We start from the raw sequence: 8,708 nt of genomic DNA, 5'->3' as shown, positions 1-8,708 counted from the left end.
ACGAATTTTTGGTCGCCGGGCCCGCATCTCCAATGGATGGATGGTTAGCGTGCTGATCTCGCACGCGGCAAGCCCGGGTTCGAATCTCGACGACGGCCGCTGTTAAGTGGGTGGCTTCATGGTTTATCGGCGCGACGTGCTGATGCCAACCAGGCTCACTTCTAAGCGGAATAACTTCTAAATGGGGGTTTCATACCGGGCAGAGCCGTAGTTTCTAATGCTAGGGGGAGAGAGTCTGCACTCTACAGAGATATTAAGATTGGTTGAAGTGAAGGTTGACCGTAAATCTAATTGAGTCTGACACACTGGATAGCCAGTGGAAATGACGCATACGACGGCGGAGGCATGTAGAATTACGTTCGGCAACTGCGCGTAAAAATTCATCGGCGCGTATTCGACTGCTGCTCAGAGGCGACGGCACCAAGACCAATAGGGACGGAATCTGAGCGGTCATGGGTGCCGCAGGAGACCAACAAGTTAAGTGTCCTCAGAGCAAGCAAAAAGAACTCAAGTGGCGGGCCAACGTGGTGGGCTCCTAAACGATCGGTAGTGCCTCGACAGGCTGACTTATGAAGCCCCGGTCATAGCACGGGACCCTCCGAGCAAACGCGAATTATTCAAGACTATAAATTAATACCCCTGTGGAATCAAGAGCGCACGGGCAGGTTAACGCGAGTCTCGATTTGAGAGAAAAGTCAGCCGCAAATGAGACCAAAGGAAGGGAGCCCTCGATCAAAGTAGAGGGCCCCTGAGCACCGAGTGACTCCGTGTCTTACCTTATAGGAGCCCTAGCAATGGCACAAGGCCCTTGAAGCAAGTGGAAAGCACCTGCAATTTATATGAAGGACCCCTGAGCAACTGAGTGCACTCTGGCATATGCGGCCCCGGAAAAAGTGTATGTATCCTTTCGGGCGAATGGGAAGAATCCGTGGAGGAAAACCCGATGGATTGGCAGTGCTCAAGCACGGGGGCAGATAGCGTCCCAACAGCACATTGGGCCCCACGAAAAAGCGGGAAGAGATCAAGGGTAACGTGAAAAGCTCCTTAGCGATAAGATTGACGCAGCAAGTGGACATATAGGGACAGGCAGCCAACATCGTAATGCCTCTAGACAGCGTAATAACACCCACAATTTCCCCTCTGGGCAACACTCTCTCAATCAGCGAAGAATGAACTTCGTTTACTTATGAACTCTTTGCTTTTGCTAGCAATGGTTCTCGGTCATCTGTAGTCCCAAATACATCCAAGTTCGTTGTGCTTTTGTTGTAAGGAAACTACGTCCGTCCGGCCGGTTATCGGCCCCTTCGAAGCCTTTAGGTTCCCTCGGCATGGTCCATGGTCCATGATCCTGTGCCTCCCCCCCCCCCCCCCCCACCCTCTGCATCCGCCACCGACCTGAGGAGCTGAATAAATGGGGCCCACTAAGAACACAGGGCCATCCATACAAATAAGAAATACTCACGACGCAATATGTAGGGCTCTGAACGATCGAGTGCGCTGGAACAGATTAACATATAGGGCCCCCGTCAAGAGCTTGGGGCCCTCGATTCAAATAGGAAGCATTCAAGACCCAATGTAGAGGGCCCTCGAATAATCCGGTTTATCAGAGCAAGTAAACATACAGGGCCCGTTCAAAGTGTAGGGCCCTCTACTCAAATAGGGAACACCCAAGACCCAATGCAGAGGGCCCCGAACGATCGAGTGTGCCCGAGCAGGTTAACAAATAGGGCTCCCAACAAGAGTATATAGGGCCCCCGAACAATCCGATGCGGCCGAAGCGGCGAACAGATGGGGTCCCCGACAAATGCGTTGGTCCCTCCATTCAGATAGGAAGTGCCCAAGACACAATGTGGAGGGCCCCAGATATTTGAGTGTGCCCGAGCAGGCTAACAGATGGGGCTCCGGCAAGAACGTAGGGCCTTCCGTTCAAATATGAATTACCCACGGCACGATGTAGAAGGCCCCGAATAACCGAGTGCGCCAGAGCAGCTTGGCAGATAGGGCCCCCGAAAAGAACGGAGGGCACTCCATTAGAAAAGGAAGTACCCAAAACCAGACGTAGAGGTCCCCCACGATCGAATGGGCCCGAGCATCTTATCAGATGGGGGGCCCCGACAGGAGCTTAAGGCCCTCCGTTCAAATAAGAAGTACCTAAAACCCCATGCGGAGGCCCCGAAAGATGGAGTGTACCCGAACAGGTTATCAGATGATCCCGATACGGACGGAGGGCCCTAAATTCAAACACTGAGGACCAATGTGCAGGGCCCACCAGTGTGGCCGAGGAAGCGAACAGGGGAGGCCCCGACAAGTGCGTAGGGCAAGAGTGCAGGGCCCTAAGCAAGTGACAGAAAATTGGAAACGCCGTAGGCCAATGTAGAGGACCCATGGACATACCGCAAGTGTGTCGGTAGGTTAACCGATACCCACTTAAAGGTCCCCTGAGCAACCGAGAATACCCCGGCAGGTTAAGGTATGGGACTCTGGCTACCGCCCACAGCGCCTGTCTGACGAATGGAAATAATCTGTCGAAGGGCCCGCGATTGACAAGAGTTCCCCGGTACGCTAACAGGAAGGGTCCCAACAACAGCGCAGGGCTCCCTGAGCAAATGCAAAGAAATGAAAGACAACGTGGAATGCTCCCAAACGACCGAAATGAGCCCGCAAGGGGCATATAGGTCCCCCAGAGACAGCATGGGCCCTAGACAGTGTAATGGGGCTTTAAATTTCCAGTTCATGACTTTTCCTATCATTGAGTAATTTTTGGGGCTTCTCATAGGCATTTTACTCTCGCTTACAACTGTTCTTGGTGGCCTGAAAGTCCAGAGATATCTAGTTTTGTTGCGTTTTGTGTTTAAAAAACTGCTCCCGTTTGGCGGGCTGTGGGCCCCCGAAGCCAATGGGCCCCTTCAGGGCCCAAGGGGGGCATGCCCCGTGCCCCCCTCTCTGGATCCGCCTCTGCTTGCTACCGTACGTTTTTCGGGATGCTTTTGTTATTTTCCACTTTTTTGCCCCCCCCCCGAACTCAGTTTGTCCTTGATGTCGGACTGTCGTGGGAAGAAAGTGATTGATCCTAAGTCCAAAGTGTCATTCAGGTGACCACGACAAAATCTCAAATGGGAGCACCGCAAATCCGTTATGGGACCCGAAGCGTCATATACGTAAGTCATATATAATTATATATATATATATATATATATATATATATATATATATATATATAATATATATATGAGTCAAGGGTCTAAAGGTCACTGAGGGGGCGCGGGTCGGACCCTCAAAACCAGGCAGAGGGCTCGTTGCACCGATTGGGCCCTGGCCTCGGCTTGGGAGCCCATTTCCCAAGCAGGGACAAGGTCAGAACCCGCGATTTGCATTGGTCAGCGCACCCCGAACCAATGAGGGGCCCCTATGCCGGCCAGGGGCACATAGATCCTAACTGGAGGTCCGGTGTTGACAAGGGCCCCCGAGTTGGTCAGGGATTGTACGAGGGTGCCTGAAGAGGGACCGATGTGCCCTTCAAGACTGACGATAAACGGGTCGATGGGAAGGCTAAATGGCCGTAAGGGTCGAAAGGCTGCAGGTCATCCTGGCCCGTACGGCTGTGATCCCAAATGTCAGCCAATATGCCTCTTTCACCGATTGTGAACCCCTAAGACAGTGCGGGCACCTATTTCGGCCGGAGACCACTACACCGAATAGTTGACTCCGTTTTGTTCTGAGCCCTGGGGCCCCATTTCTTTAGCAGGAACGAGACCGAGGCCCGCGATTTGCATTGGTCGGAGTCCCTACAACAATGAGTGGTCTTTTGACGGTCAGGCCCCCAGTGTCCATTAGGGGGTCCTGTGACGGAATGAGTCCCGAGTCGGCCAGAGGTGACCCGGGGCCTTTGTGAGACCCTTCACCCCGTTTTAGCCAAAGGTCCGTTGGCTAAACATGGGTCTCTGTGTCAGTTGTTGGATTACCTGCGGTTATCAGAGATCTTGTTGCCCCAATGAGGGCTCTTGCGCCTATTCCGGGTCAAATGCCCCGGCCAGAAGCAGCCAAAGGGCCTTCCGCACCAGGGAGGGCACCAATGTAGGACGTACATCTGTGAGGACCTCCCGATGAACCCATCAGGCGAACCCGCCTCCATGTCGCCAGCATGGCAGATGGTAGACACCCCGGGCTGGGACGGAATGATATTTAAGCAATTGCCCGGAAGGGTCGTGTGCACATAACTTTTCACTGTTTACACATTTTGCACAGTACATTATACATAATGTTTAAACATTACACATTTTCATTTAATGTTTACACACGTTCTTGGTCTCATTTAGGTTTACAGTCAGCCTTCACGGGACCCTTAATATCACTGTAAGGTGTGGACTCCCTCCCCCTGGAAGGACGGAGTCCTCTTTATCTTTAGTCCTCCCTCTGGCATTAGAAACTACGCTGCTGTCCAGTACGAAAATCCCGGCTTAGAACTCAGTTCGCTTAGAAATTAACCAAGTTGGCACTATCACGCCGCACCGTTAGTCCATGAAGCCACCCACTTAGCAACGGCCACCGTCGAGTTTCGAACCCGGGCTTACCGCGCGCGAGACCAGCGCGCTAATCATTCATCCAATGGATGTGCGGTTCCGATGGCCGAAAATTTGTGGTCAGAACAGGACTGGTGCAGAGTGAGTTGATGGATTTCGTGATCGTTTGATGCCTATCACGCATAAGAGCCGACTTTTCGCAAGAGATTCTGCATATTTGCACTTGCTTCCCTCTAAGACCGGCAATCCACGTATGCTTGACACGCACAACAACCTGAAAGATTTTTGGAGGGTGTATAACCCCGGTGCGTAGCCACCCTCCATTTTTGAGGGTGTATAAGCACGGTGCGTAACCACCCTCTGTTTCGGAGGGTGTATAAGCCCGGTGCGTAACCGCCCTCCGTTTTGGAATGTATACGCGCAGCCAAAATGAAAATAACTGGAAATAACTACAGTAACTGCTGAGGGTGTTTTTTATATGAAAAGACAATATTCAAACCTAACTGGTAAAAGAAAAAAGGCGATTCTGGGCGAAAACGCGCATCTGGTAACACACGCGCATTTGTCAATTGTAAAAACGGACTCAGCAACGGCTTCCATCTCGACAAAACAAGTCTTTGCGCAGTTAAACGTTCTTTCCTTATGCACTTGCAAAGCATCGCATGGGTGATTGAACAGCCATGAACCCAGAGAAGACTGTCTTCATGTCTCATTCATAACCAATTCAGGGGCGGGTAACGTCTCCGCAAAAAGAAGCATCTGCTGGGTGTTGAGCGTCAGACATCGTGTCAGGCGAACCCGTTGTGCACGACAGAATGACGGTAGGTTCTTATTGATAAATAACCATGGTTAAGACCCATGGTATTAACACACCGAAACTCAGACAGCGGTCTTTATTGGAAAGCGATCCCAGAGTGCATCGCCAGTGCCCACTATATCCATTTGTCAACCGCACCTTCACAAAACCAGCGGACCATATGAGGATCGGGACGCATATGTATACACCTTCTGACATAACTGCACCTGGATGACGTAATGCACGACTCGATGCATGTGATCATCAAAATGGCACTGAAAGTTACAAAATCCCGTAGAGCAAAATGGTGTCAGCATCCAATCAAAAACAGTTGGTGGCACTAATGCACGTTGGTATTGCATCTTACATCCGATCTACATCCTCTTTCCAACTTTGTCTGAGCATGATAACGAATTACTCAGCTCCAATGCCTCACAATTACTCATTCAGATCGGAATTCAAATGCCGTCAACGAAAGGCATACTGTTTCAATAACCTAGCGCAATACGCAACATCGCCGTTCTTCGAGAACTGGGTGTCAGGAGCGTCGCGCCACAAGTGCGACGAGTCGCATCATCTAGGAACCCATGCTCCTTTTCGTGGATTTCATGCTTCGAGCAGCTTTCGTACTCTTCCTGACTTAGCCTGGCGATACCGACGTTCAATTCCTTTATAACTGATCGGTAGGCTTCGAGAGAGGACGTAGCCTACGGGTTGTCCCCCAAGTATTGCTTATGCATTTTAGATACGGTGAGGTCTTGCGAAACGTAACGCCGGTTTACAGCTTTATCTCAAACTCACACGATGTATTCTCTAACTCCCAACCCCGCGTCTCCCAATCGCGCCCTCTCGACACACACTCGCTGACGCAGCACATCGTAGCCGCGTCGTCCACTGGCAGCTAACTACGTAAGACGACGCCACTAAATTGACGCCGTCCCTAACACTACTATGAAGAGCCGCAGGCTCGTATGACAGCACATGATCCTGGATTTTCTGTTTACCTGCCTTGTGCGAAGGAGTGTGGCGATCTGTCCCGTTCACTGGCGCAATTGCTCCTGCCACTTCCTGGCTTTCGAGCAGGGCAAACCGAAAAGGGGCGTCAGATCTGGCTTCCACGCCCAAAGTGTCGAGGAAGCATGCCTTGCACTCTTTTCCTGCTTCCGTCCTCTGCTGGTAAAAAACATTCCAAACTTCGCTGTCTGTGAGATTGCTCCCCGGTTGATTTGCATTTCGGTCGGTCGACGTGGGCACGATACCACTCCCTTCGAGTGCCGCCTGCTAAGCCCCTTACTGAAATGTTCATGCTATGCCTCTGCACATCACGTAAGTTTTGCGCGCAGACGTTGCTGCAACCATCAACGCATCCCGTGGGAACTGGGAGAATTGGATGCTTTTTTAAATAATCAGTTATCTTATCCGCCGTGCTGCGAGCACGCTTCTTTGTCGCTTTCTCAGTACCCTCCAGTGGCCGCAACGTCATGCACTGCTGTTCGTGAGGGCCGTGCGGTTCTGAGTCACTAACACTTTCTCCGTCATTCGTATGTGCTGGCTGAGCTTAATCGTGCTCTGCATGCTGCTCAGACTCTCCCGTCCCTCACAGCCTCGTCCTGGTAACGGCGCGTGCGAGTCCAGGAGTCGAAAAATGTCTCCTAAAGTGGACAGGGACCGGCTCGTAGCCGCAGAAGCCCTCTTTGTCAGTTGTCAGCTCGACAGTGTACGATTTAGACACAACGTAAGGTGAACAGCGACGTGGTGTGCTGTTCGGAGTACTCGTCACGGGAAATGCGCCCGATGAAAGACTGTCCAAGTCCACCAATCATCCAGACTAGTCAGCATCAGTGGCTCGCGAGTCGTCGACAAGGTTCCGGCGGAAATGCTTCTGTTTCTGATGGCCAGGTAGTCAAAAGGGGTTCGCTTCGCGGACGTGTTTGCTGGTAGAGCAGCACTGATATATAGCACTGCTGGCTCGGCACTGGGTGTCCGCCGAACGTACGCTTGTTGAACTGGGAGTTTGTGCTTGCTCACTCTCACTACTCACCGTTCCTTGCATTTAGGTCCGGATCACACACTGAGCTTCGTCCAGGTAGTGTGGCAACGGCAGCAGCCTCGCGACTTCAGAGCATCCAGCACCAAATGAGCATCCTTCCATGAATTTCACTGCGCCTTTCCCTCCACAGGCAACAAATTCATCTCCTTGGGTTTTAGGAGTTACTGACCTATCACTGAAGTCTCTGCCACAACAGCGTAGCCATCAGGTCCTATTAGACCAGGATAGCTTGTTCCATCACACATTTTTCGGAACCAGCTGGATGCTCCTTGTCATAGTTCTGTGATTGGCAGATCATCGTCTGATACACTTGAACAATACAGGACATTTTTAGCACTCGTACCAAGGCAAACATGGCAGAAACTAATTTCCAAACTACCCTTATAACATGTGAGATGCGTATTCCTTGGGAAAAAGCAGACAAGCAACACCCCTCCAAGTTATTCCAGCAACCTGAGATACTTCTGAACCGCAAATCCAACGACTAGGATTGATAGCCTGCCTCGACTTGGATATGGAGAATGCTCTTGTGAGAGACTGCCATGGCACATGGATACATGAGTAACCATGCACGTGCATCGTGCCCTTAGTTGTGTATGTGTGCTCACCTATGTGGGTCCGCGTGGGTCAATGACTGAGTGTTGTGGTGGGCGTGGTGGTGGTAGTGTGTGTGGAGGGGGGGGGGGGGGCAGTATGCATGCATGCACGCGCGTTTGTGTGTTAATGTATTAGCATGCATAATATGGCATTGAATGTGGATATCACCAATGCGAATGGGGCAGAGTTAAAAACCATGCGTTGGCGTCCCGATCGTGGCGTGTTGAGTTTACCACCCAGTCAACATTTTCGCAATGCATGACTTGGAGAAGCAGTAAGTGTGTTTGGCAGTGATAATACCACTCCGAGTCGAGTCACTCCCTACTAATAGCCGTTTTATGGGTGTTGGGTTAGGCCATAACGGCCGGAATCTTCACGTCCGAAGCAATGCTGCATTAAATGTGGCATTGTGGTGCGCTTGAATCAGTTACACGTTCTGGGGCGATTTTGGTCACCAGAAAAACATGGACATAATATTCCTATTTCCCACGCCATGCCGAGCGTGAGCAAGGCCATGCTGGAACGTTGCACACCTATTTTTCCGACCCATGCAAGCTTTACGGCTGCTTGTTGCTTGTGTTGTGCGGCATAAGTTCCGTCAGGGCTTTGTGCAATGGTATTCCAAGCCCGAGCCACAATATATGACCCAAAGATAAAACAAAGTGTGTGCATTTGTCCACCTTTCATGTTACGCTACAAACCACTGGCTACAGTAACACCAGCGTGTGGCAACGCTCATGACCTC

The sequence above is a fragment of the Pollicipes pollicipes genome, unplaced genomic scaffold, assembly GCF_011947565.3.
Source record: "Pollicipes pollicipes isolate AB1234 unplaced genomic scaffold, Ppol_2.1 Scaffold_7231;HRSCAF=8579_pilon_pilon_pilon, whole genome shotgun sequence".
NCBI lineage: Eukaryota > Metazoa > Arthropoda > Thecostraca > Pollicipedomorpha > Pollicipedidae > Pollicipes > Pollicipes pollicipes.
The sequence above is the reverse complement of the archived record's forward strand: the minus strand, read 5'-3'. Positions refer to the sequence as shown.